Source organism: Salmo salar, chromosome 26 (genome assembly GCF_965601325.2).
Source record: "Salmo salar chromosome 26, fSalSal1, whole genome shotgun sequence".
In the NCBI taxonomy this organism is placed as follows: domain Eukaryota; kingdom Metazoa; phylum Chordata; class Actinopteri; order Salmoniformes; family Salmonidae; genus Salmo; species Salmo salar.
In genome coordinates, this window is record NC_138316.1 from 47830001 (window position 1) to 47840000 (window position 10000).

Consider the following 10000-nt stretch of genomic DNA (forward strand, 5'->3'; position numbering starts at 1 on the left):
ACTTGCCTACCTGTTTAAATAAAGGTGAAATAAATAAATAAATAAAAAGTATTCAGTTCACACTGCTAGCTAGAGATCTGCAGAGGCACAGTGGTCAAAGCAGTGAGCTTTGGCTCTGAGCATCACAAGTGCTGAGGAAAGTATACAGACCCCTTCCCATTTTCCACATTTTGTTACTTTACAGCCTTATTCTAAAATGGATAAAATAAAAAAAAATGTTTGTCAATCTACACACAATAAATACCACATAATGACAAAGAAAACATTTTGGGGGGGGGAAATTTTAGAAATGTATTAAAAATAAAAAACACAAATACCTTATTTACATAAGTATTCAGACCCTTTGGTATGAGACTTCAAATTGAGCTCAGGTGCATCCTGTTTCCATTGATCATCCTTGAGATGTTTCTACAACTTGATTGGAGTCCACCTGTGGTAAATTCAATTGATTGGACATGATTTGGAAAGGCACACACCTGTCTATATAAGGTCCCACAGCTGACAGTGCATGTCAGAGCAAAAACCAAGCCATGAGGTCAAAGGAATTGTCCATAGAGCTCCGGGACAGGATTGTGTCAAGGCACAGATCTGGGGAAGGGACCTAAAGGACCATGAGAAACAATATTCTCTGGTTTGATGAAACCAAGATTGAACTCTTTGGCCTGAGTGCCAAATGTCACATCTGGAGGAAACCTGGCACCATCCCTACAGTGAAGCATGGTGGTGGCAGCATCATGCTCTGGGGATGTTTTCAGCAGCAGGGACTGGGAGACAAGTCAGGATTGAGGGAAAGATGAACAGAGCAAAGTACAGACAGATCCTTGATGAAAACCTGCTCCAGAGCGCTCGGGTACCTCAGACTGGGGGTGAAGGTCCAACAGGACAATGACCCTAAGCACACAGCCAAGACAACGCAGGAGTGGCTTCGGGACAAGTCTATGAAGGTCATTGAGTGGCCCAGCCAGAGCCCGGACTTGAACCCGATCTAACATCTCTGGAGAGACCTGAAAATAGCTGTGCAGCGACGCTCTCCATCCAACCTGACAGAGATTGAGAGGATCTGCAGAGAAGAATGGGAGAAACTCCCCAAATACAGGTGTGCCAAGCTTGTAGTGTCATACCCAAGAAGACTCAAGGCTGTAATCTCTGCCAAAGGTGCTTCAACAAAGTACTGAGTAAATGGTCTTAATGCTTATGTAAATGTGATATTTCAGTTTTACATTTTTTTATACATTTGAAAAAATGTAAAAAAAAAACTGTTTTTGCTTCGTCATTATGGGGTATTGTGTGTAGATTGATGAGGAAAAACCCCAATTCAATCCATTTTAGAATAAGGCTGTGACATAACAAAATGTGGGAAAAGTCAAGGGGTCTGAATACTTTACGAATACACCGTATATTGACGTTCTAAAGGCCTTTTCAAACATCCAAAATCGCAGTCTATTTCTAGTGATCTGGCTGGAAATATAACCTGCTGCTCTGGGCTGTGTATATATGTGTGTGTTATTTTGTGTCAGGCCTCTGAGGACCAGCTTGTAATGGACTGCTCTACAAATAAATGCTGAGGGCTAGAGTTGGAGCCAGCCATTAGAAGGAGAGGGTTAGAGTTGGAGTTGGAGTTAGCGTTAGAGTTAGCGTTAGAGTTAGCATTAGAGTTAGCATTAGAGTTAGCCTTAGAGTTAGCGTTAGAGTTAGCGTTAGAGTTAGCATGAGAGTTGGAGTTAGCATTAGAGTTAGAGTTAGAGTTAGTTCGAGTTCAAGTTGGAGTTAGTTAGGGTTGGAGCCAATAGAAGTAGAGGGTTGGAGTTGGAGTTGGAGTTAGTTAGGGTTAGAGCCAGCCATTAGAAGGAGAAGGTTAGAGTTGGAGTTAGAGTTAGACTTAGAGTTAGAGCCAGCCAATAGAAGGAGAGGGTTGGAGTTGGAGTTGGAATTAGAGATGGAGTGAGAATTAGAGGTGGAGTTAGAGTTAGTTAGGGTTAGAGTTAGAGTTAGTTAGAGTTATTTAGAGTTAGAGTTAGAGTCAGAGTTTGAGTTGGAGTTAGTTAGGGTTAGAGCCATCCATTAGAAGGAGAAGGTTGGAGTTGGAGTTGGAGTTAGTTAGGGTTAGGGTTAGAGTTCGAGTTCGAGTTCGTTAGGGTTAGAGTTAGAGCCAGCCAATAGAAGGAGAGGGTTAGAGTTGGAGTTGGAGTTAGAGTTAGTTAGAGGTAGTTACAATTAGAGGTAGTTAGAGTTCGAGTTCGAGTTATAATTAGAGTTAGTTAGAGTTAGAATTAGAGTTAGAGTTAGAGATAGTTAGAGTTCAAGTGAGTTAGAGTTCAAGTGAATTAGAGTTAGTTAGAGTTAGAGTTAGACTTAGTTAGAATTAGAGGTAGTTAGAGTTCGAGTTAGTTAGAGTTATAATTAGAGTTAGTTAGAGTTAGTGTTAGTTAGAATTAGAGTTAGTTAGAGTTAGAGTTAGAGTTAGTTAGGGTTAGAGTTAGAGTGAGTTAGAGTTAGCGTTAGTTAGACTTAGAGTTAGAATTGGAGTTACTGTTAGAATTAGAGTTAGTGTTAGAGTTCGAGTTAGTTAGTGTCGTGGAAAATTGTCTTAAGAACATAATACTCTTACAAGAACTTGTGAATTCAATATAGACTTTAATACAGAGTAGCAAAGCTGAGCCCTTCCATGGAAGGACGCTATTACACACGTAATAGAGCCAAGCCCCTCCATGAAAAAGACTAAATTCTCATATTACAGAGTCCTATCTTTATATGATTCTGTCTTTGCATAACGTATAGAGTCCCCTCCCTCTATATGAAAATAGCTTCCCTTGACCGTTCTTTACCATTATCTCTCCATATGAGTTATTGCTTGTTAATGCCCACATCTGACAGCTGTATAGGTTATAATGCTAGCAGGGCCTCCTCATGTGGTACAAAAATAATGCATGCACTGCATGCTCATCCTTTTCTCTGTGCCCCTTTGTCTGACCATCTTGATGTATTTGGGGCCCTTTCTGCATAACTCAAGTCTGGTTGTCAGGTCGCTATGCCTCCCACCGTGGCCTGTTGCTCTATCAGAACCAGATGTCATCTTCTCCTCCTATAGCCAAAGTATTTATGTTCTTTCTCCTTCAGCACAGCTGCTTATCTCCCACATTAGTTAGAGTTAGTTAGAGTTAGACTAGTTAGAATTAGAGTTAGAGTTAGTTCGACTTAGTTAGAGATATAATTAGAATTAGAGTTAGTTAGGGTTAGAATTTGAGTTAGTGTTAGAATTAGAGTTAGAATTAGAGTTAGTGTTAGCATTAGAGTTAGAGTTAGTGTTAGAGTTCGAGTTCGAGTTAGTTAGAGTTAGTTAGAGTTAGACTAGTTAGAATTAGAGTGAGTTCGAGTTAGTTAGAATTAGAGTTAGTTAGGGTTAGAGTTAGAGTTAGTTAGAGTTAGTGTTAGAATTAGAGTTAGTGTTAGAATTAGAGTTAGTGTTAGAATTAGAGTTAGTGTTAGAGTTCGAGTTAGTTAGAGTTAGACTAGTTAGAATTAGAGTTAGTTAGGGTTAGAGTTAGAGTTAGTTAGAGTTAGAGTTAGAATTTGAGTTAGTGTTAGAGTTAGTGTTAGAATTAGAGTTAGTGTTAGAATTAGAGTTAGAGTTAGTGTTAGAGTTCGAGTTAGAGTTCGAGTTAGTTAGAGTTAGTTAGAGTTAGACTAGTTAGAATTAGAGTGAGTTCGAGTTAGTTAGAATTAGAATTAGAGTTAGTTAGGGTTAGAGTTAGAGTTAGTTAGAGTTAGTGTTAGAATTAGAGTTAGTGTTAGTTAGGGTTAGAGTTCGAGTTAGTTAGAGTTAGACTAGATAGAATTAGAGTTAGAGTTAGTTAGAGTTAGAGTTAGACTAGTTAGAATTAGAGTTAGAGTTAGTTTGAGTTAGTTAGTTAGAGTTAGAATTAGAATTAGAGTTGGTTAGGGTTAGAGTGTCACGCCCTGACCATAGAGAGCCCTCGGGGTTCTCTATGGTGTTTTAGGTCAGGGCGTGACTAGGGGGGTTTCTAGGTATTATTTTCTATGTTGGTGTGTGTGTATGGTTCCCAATTAGAGGCAGCTGATATTCGTTACCTCTAATTGGGGATCATACTTAGTGTGTCCTTTTTCCCACCTGCGAGGTGGGATATTGTTTTGTGTGAGTGCCTTTGTGCGCTACGTGTTTGCACGATCGTTATATATATATATTTTTTTTTTGAAGCTTCACGAGCAATACAAATGTGGAACTCTACTCACGCTGCGCCTTGGTCCAGTTATTTAAACGACGATCGTGACATAGAGTTAGTTAGAGTTGGAGTTAGTTAGAGTTAGTTTGGGTTAGAGTTAGAGTTATAATTAGAGTTAGAGCCAGCCATCAGAAGGAGAAGGCTAAAGGTTTACTCCCTGGGTAGTCTGAGCTGAGGTGTAAATCAGACCGCACATCTGGAGCCTTCTGATCCGTCCTGACTGTCTGATGACGAATGTGCATCCCAAATGGAACCCTATTCCCTTTATAGTGCACTACTGTTGACCAGAGCTCTATTCCCTTTATAGTGCACTACTGTTGACCAGGGCCCAAAGGGTGCTGTTTGACTAGTTCTGTTCCTGCCACTCTGTCTGATGATGATACGTTAAAAGAGAAATGTCATCTTGGAGGAAAGCCGGGCAGATAGATGTGAAACAGAGGGATTAATGTTCAGAACCTGTGATCAATAAGAGAGCAGCTGAAGTTCTGAGCGAAGAAGATAGAACTATAGAGATGACATCTGGGACTAATAATAATCACCCACACAGCGCTCTCTTTTCTCTTTTAAGAGGGAGGAGGAGGTGATAAGTGTTAGCTAGTTAAGCAATAAGGTATGAGAACCTGCACATTATCATGCGATAACTCCTGACTAAGTGCTGTTCTGAGGCACGTGGGGAAGCCAAAGGAAACAGCCCTTTGGAGGGTTTTATTCTTTATAATTCTCATGTTCGAGGGCCTTATTGCTTTTATAAAATAGTTGCCAACATATTAAAAAAAGATTGATGACATGTTTTCCAAAAAAGATTTTATTGCATTAAGTAAATAATTTTTATTTCATTGTAAAACCATACAAAATAGTTGTGAGATTCTGACGTTGCTAGCCAAATGGACTGGTTGCTATGCTAAACAAATCATTGGCATCGCTAGCTAGCCAACTAAAGCTAACACACAATCACATCAAGCATCTGAAATGACAGGAAACTATGTGCACTTTGGTTTGTTGTCCCCCGCAATGAAATCAGGAGGGGACTGTGGATCTGTTTCTGTACGTTAGTACGTTCATCCCCTGCAGTATCTTAGACAGCACCGGCCCGATTTTCACTAAACTTGGGGAATGTAGCCTCTTGCCATAGACATTTACAAAATTCCACTGATTGGCCAAAGGGGGAGGATATAGTAATCAACTGATTTTCTAAACTTTGAACAAGCATATCTCCTGTCCTGTTTGAGCTATTGTCATGACCTATAAGGTCCGCCCATTCATTTCTCTGTTGATTAGACTGTTTATCACACACCAGACTTTGAACAAGCATATCTCCCGTTTGTTTTACAGTCATGTACGTTTCCCATAACAACCTATATAATGTTGGTACTTACAAATGAAATGTCTTTCAACATCTCTTGAATTGCCGCTGTTTAGAGACCGTTGGCATAAAGTGTAAATGATAGACAACAATGGGTCAATGTAAATAGTTCACAGTCAATTCATTGACATCATTATGTTACTATCAGTATAGTCAGGCAAGACTACTATCAGTATGAATGTCCCTTGTCTGGACATAAAAACATATCCTGTTTTATATCAATGCATCTTCCTATCAAGCAGTATAGTCCATTATCTAACATAGTCAACTATCAACTTTTAATTTCCAGCAAGAAAAAAAACTAAAATTAAAACGATTTCTCTCTCTCTGACGTTGGAATAATGATCACTGATTGACACAAGGATGACCGCTGCATCATGGGGGACAACATGTTTACTGTCGACCTGTTTTACCTTAGTTTCTATTGCCGTTTCTTTGGATGTATCAATATAATGATCCTGATAAATGAATTCCGCTGGCTCAGAGAAGGTGTCAGTCTTGTCACGTTCATATGCATGGCATGGTGGAGAGCGCAAAAATAAACAAAAAACGCCAACATTGTTCCACAGGTCGGAGAGGCAGACAGCAAGGTTTAGAGACAAACCCCAACTGTTGCAAACCAAATGCTAGCCTAGTCGCATGGGGAAATATTGTCTAGATGCTTTTTTTCCAGGGGAGATTAAGTTCATAAATTGACTGGCTGGGCTGTGGGACAGTGGATACACATTGATAAATATAACAGAACTGTTAACAGAAATTATTACCCAGAGAATGAGGGTGGTACTCCCTGCTATTAACCAATCATATAATAAGTGTTATTTGAGTACAAAGAGAAAGAGATTAGATGACAGAATAAGGAAAGATAAGGTAAGAGAGTAGATGACAGAATAAGGAAAGGTAACAGAGCAGATGACAGAATAAGGTAAGAGAGTAGATGACAGAATAAGAGTAGATGCCAGAATAAGGAAAGAGAGTAGATGACAGAATAAGGTAACAGAGTAGATGCCAGAATAAGGAAAGAGAGTAGATGACAGAATAAGGAAAGAGAGTAGATGACAGAATAAGGTAACAGAGTAGATGCCAGAATAAGGAAAGAGAGTAGATGACAGAATAAGGTAACAGAGTAGATGACAGAATAAGGAAAGAGAGTAGATGACAGAATAAGGTAACAGAGTAGATGACAGAATAAGGAAAGAGAGTAGATGCCAGAATACGGAAAGAGAGTAGATGACAGAATAAGGTAAGAGAGTAGATGACAGAATAAGGTAACAGAGTAGATGACAGAATAAGTTAAGAGAGTAGATGACAGAATAAGGAAAGAGAGTAGATGACAGAATAAGGAAAGAGAGTAGATGACAGAATAAGTTAAGAGAGTAGATGACAGAATAAGGAAAGAGAGTAGATGACAGAATAAGGAAAGAAAGTAGATGACAGAATGAGGAAAGAGAGTAGATGACAGAATAAGGTAACAGAGTAGATGACAGAATAAAGTAACAGAGTAGATGACAGAATAAGGTAACAGAGTAGATGACAGAATAAGGTAACAGAGTAGATGACAGAATAAAGTAACAGAGTAGATGACAGAATAAGGAAAGAGAGTAGATGACAGAATAAGGTAACAGAGTAGATGACAGAATAAGGTAACAGAGTAGATGACAGAATAAGGAAAGAGAGTAGATGACAGAATGAGGAAAGAGAGTAGATTACAGAATAAGGTAACAGAGTAGATGACAGAATAAAGTAACAGAGTAGATGACAGAATAAGGTAACAGAGTAGATGACAGAATAAGGAAAGAGAGTAGATGCCAGAATAAGGAAAGAGAGTAGATGCCAGAATAAGGAAAGAGAGTAGATGCCAGAATAAGGAAAGAGAGTAGATGACAGAATAAGGAAAGAGAGGAGATGACAGAATACGGAAAGAGAGTAGATGACAGAATAAGGAAAGAGAGTAGATGACAGAATAAGGTAACAGAGTAGATGACAGAATAAGTTAAGAGAGTAGATGACAGAATAAGGTAACAGAGTAGATGACAGAATAAGTTAAGAGAGTAGATGACAGAATAAGGAAAGAGAGTAGATGACAGAATAAGGTAACAGAGTAGATGACAGAATAAAGTAACAGAGTAGATGACAGAATAAGGAAAGAGAGTAGATGACAGAATAAGGAAAGAGAGTAGATGACAGAATAAGGTAACAGAGTAGATGACAGAATAAGTTAAGAGAGTAGATGACAGAATAAGGAAAGAGAGTAGATGACAGAATAAGGAAAGAGAGTAGATGACAGAATAAGTTAAGAGAGTAGATGACAGAATAAGGAAAGAGAGTAGATGACAGAATAAGGAAAGAAAGTAGATGACAGAATGAGGAAAGAGAGTAGATTACAGAATAAGGTAACAGAGTAGATGACAGAATAAGGTAACAGAGTAGATGACAGAATAAAGTAACAGAGTAGATGACAGAATAAGGTAACAGAGTAGATTACAGAATAAGGTAACAGAGTAGATGACAGAATAAGGAAAGAGAGTAGATGACAGAATAAGGAAAGGTAAGAGAGTAGATGACAGAATAAGTTAAGAGAGTAGATGACAGAATAAGGAAAGAAAGTAGATGACAGAATGAGGAAAGAGAGTAGATTACAGAATAAGGTAACAGAGTAGATGACAGAATAAAGTAACAGAGTAGATGACAGAATAAGGAAAGAGAGTAGATGACAGAATAAGGTAACAGAGTAGATGACAGAATAAAGTAACAGAGTAGATGACAGAATAAGGAAAGAGAGTAGATGACAGAATGAGGAAAGAGAGTAGATGACAGAATAAGGAAAGAAAGTAGATGACAGAATGAGGAAAGAGAGTAGATTACAGAATAAGGTAACAGAGTAGATGACAGAATAAGGTAACAGAGTAGATGACAGAATAAGGTAACAGAGTAGATGACAGAATAAAGTAACAGAGTAGATGACAGAATAAGGAAAGAGAGTAGATGACAGAATAAGGTAACAGAGTAGATGACAGAATAAAGTAACAGAGTAGATGACAGAATAAGGAAAGAGAGTAGATGACAGAATAAGGAAAGAGAGTAGATGACAGAATAAGGAAAGAGAGTAGATGACAGAATAAGGAAAGAGAGTAGATGACAGAATAAAGTAACAGAGTAGATGACAGAATAAGGAAAGAGAGTAGATGACAGAATAAGGAAAGAGAGTAGATGACAGAATAAGGTAACAGAGTAGATGACAGAATAAAGTAACAGAGTAGATGACAGAATAAGGAAAGAGAGTAGATGACAGAATAAGGAAAGAGAGTAGATGACAGAATAAGGAAAGAGAGTAGATGACAGAATAAGGAAAGAGAGTAGATGACAGAATAAGGAAAGAGAGGAGATGACAGAATAAGGAAAGAGAGTAGATGACAGAATAAAGTAACAGAGTAGATGACAGAATAAGGAAAGAGAGTAGATGACAGAATAAGGAAAGAGAGTAGATGACAGAATAAGGTAACAGAGTAGATGACAGAATAAAGTAACAGAGTAGATGACAGAATAAGGAAAGAGAGTAGATGACAGAATAAGGAAAGAGAGTAGATGACAGAATAAGGAAAGAGAGTAGATGACAGAATAAGGAAAGAGAGTAGATGCCAGAATAAGGAAAGAGAGTAGATGACAGAATAAGGAAAGAGAGTAGATGACAGAATAAGGAAAGAGAGTAGATGACAGAATAAGGAAAGAGAGGAGATGACAGAATAAGGAAAGAGAGTAGATGACAGAATAAGGAAAGAGAGTAGATGACAGAATAAGGAAAGAGAGTAGATGCCAGAATAAGGAAAGAGAGTAGATGACAGAATAAGGAAAGAGAGTAGATGACAGAATAAGGAAAGAGAGGAGATGACAGAATAAGGAAAGAGAGTAGATGACAGAATAAGGAAAGAGAGTAGATGACAGAATAAGGAAAGAGAGTAGATGACAGAATAAGGAAAGAGAGTAGATGACAGAATAAGGAAAGAGAGTAGATGACAGAATAAGGAAAGAGAGGAGATGACAGAATAAGGAAAGAGAGTAGATGACAGAATAAGGAAAGAGAGGAGATGACAGAATAAGGAAAGAGAGTAGATGTTGTTGTTTTTGTCGCACTGCTTTGCTTTATCTTGGCCAGGTCACAGTTGTAAATGAGAACTTGTTCTAAGCTGGCCTACCTGGTTAAATAAAGATAAAATAAAACATTTTTTTTTAAATGACATAATATGGAAAGATAGGAGTGTGTATGTGTGTGTGTGTGTGTGTGTGTGTGTGTGTGTGTGTGTGTGTGTGTGTGTGTGTGTGTGTGTGTGTGTGTGTGTGTGTGTGTGTGTGTGTGTGTGATTCTGCATGTGTGTAGGTGTCCCTGTGCTTGTATCTGTGT

General features: G+C 38.4%; 1 protein-coding gene across 2 annotated transcripts in view; it reads left to right on the top strand.

The window, feature by feature from the left end:
* LOC106593436 (multiple epidermal growth factor-like domains protein 11) overlaps positions 1-10000 on the top strand; it is a 386429-nt gene that overhangs the window by 114781 nt on the left and 261648 nt on the right. The window lies entirely within an intron of this gene.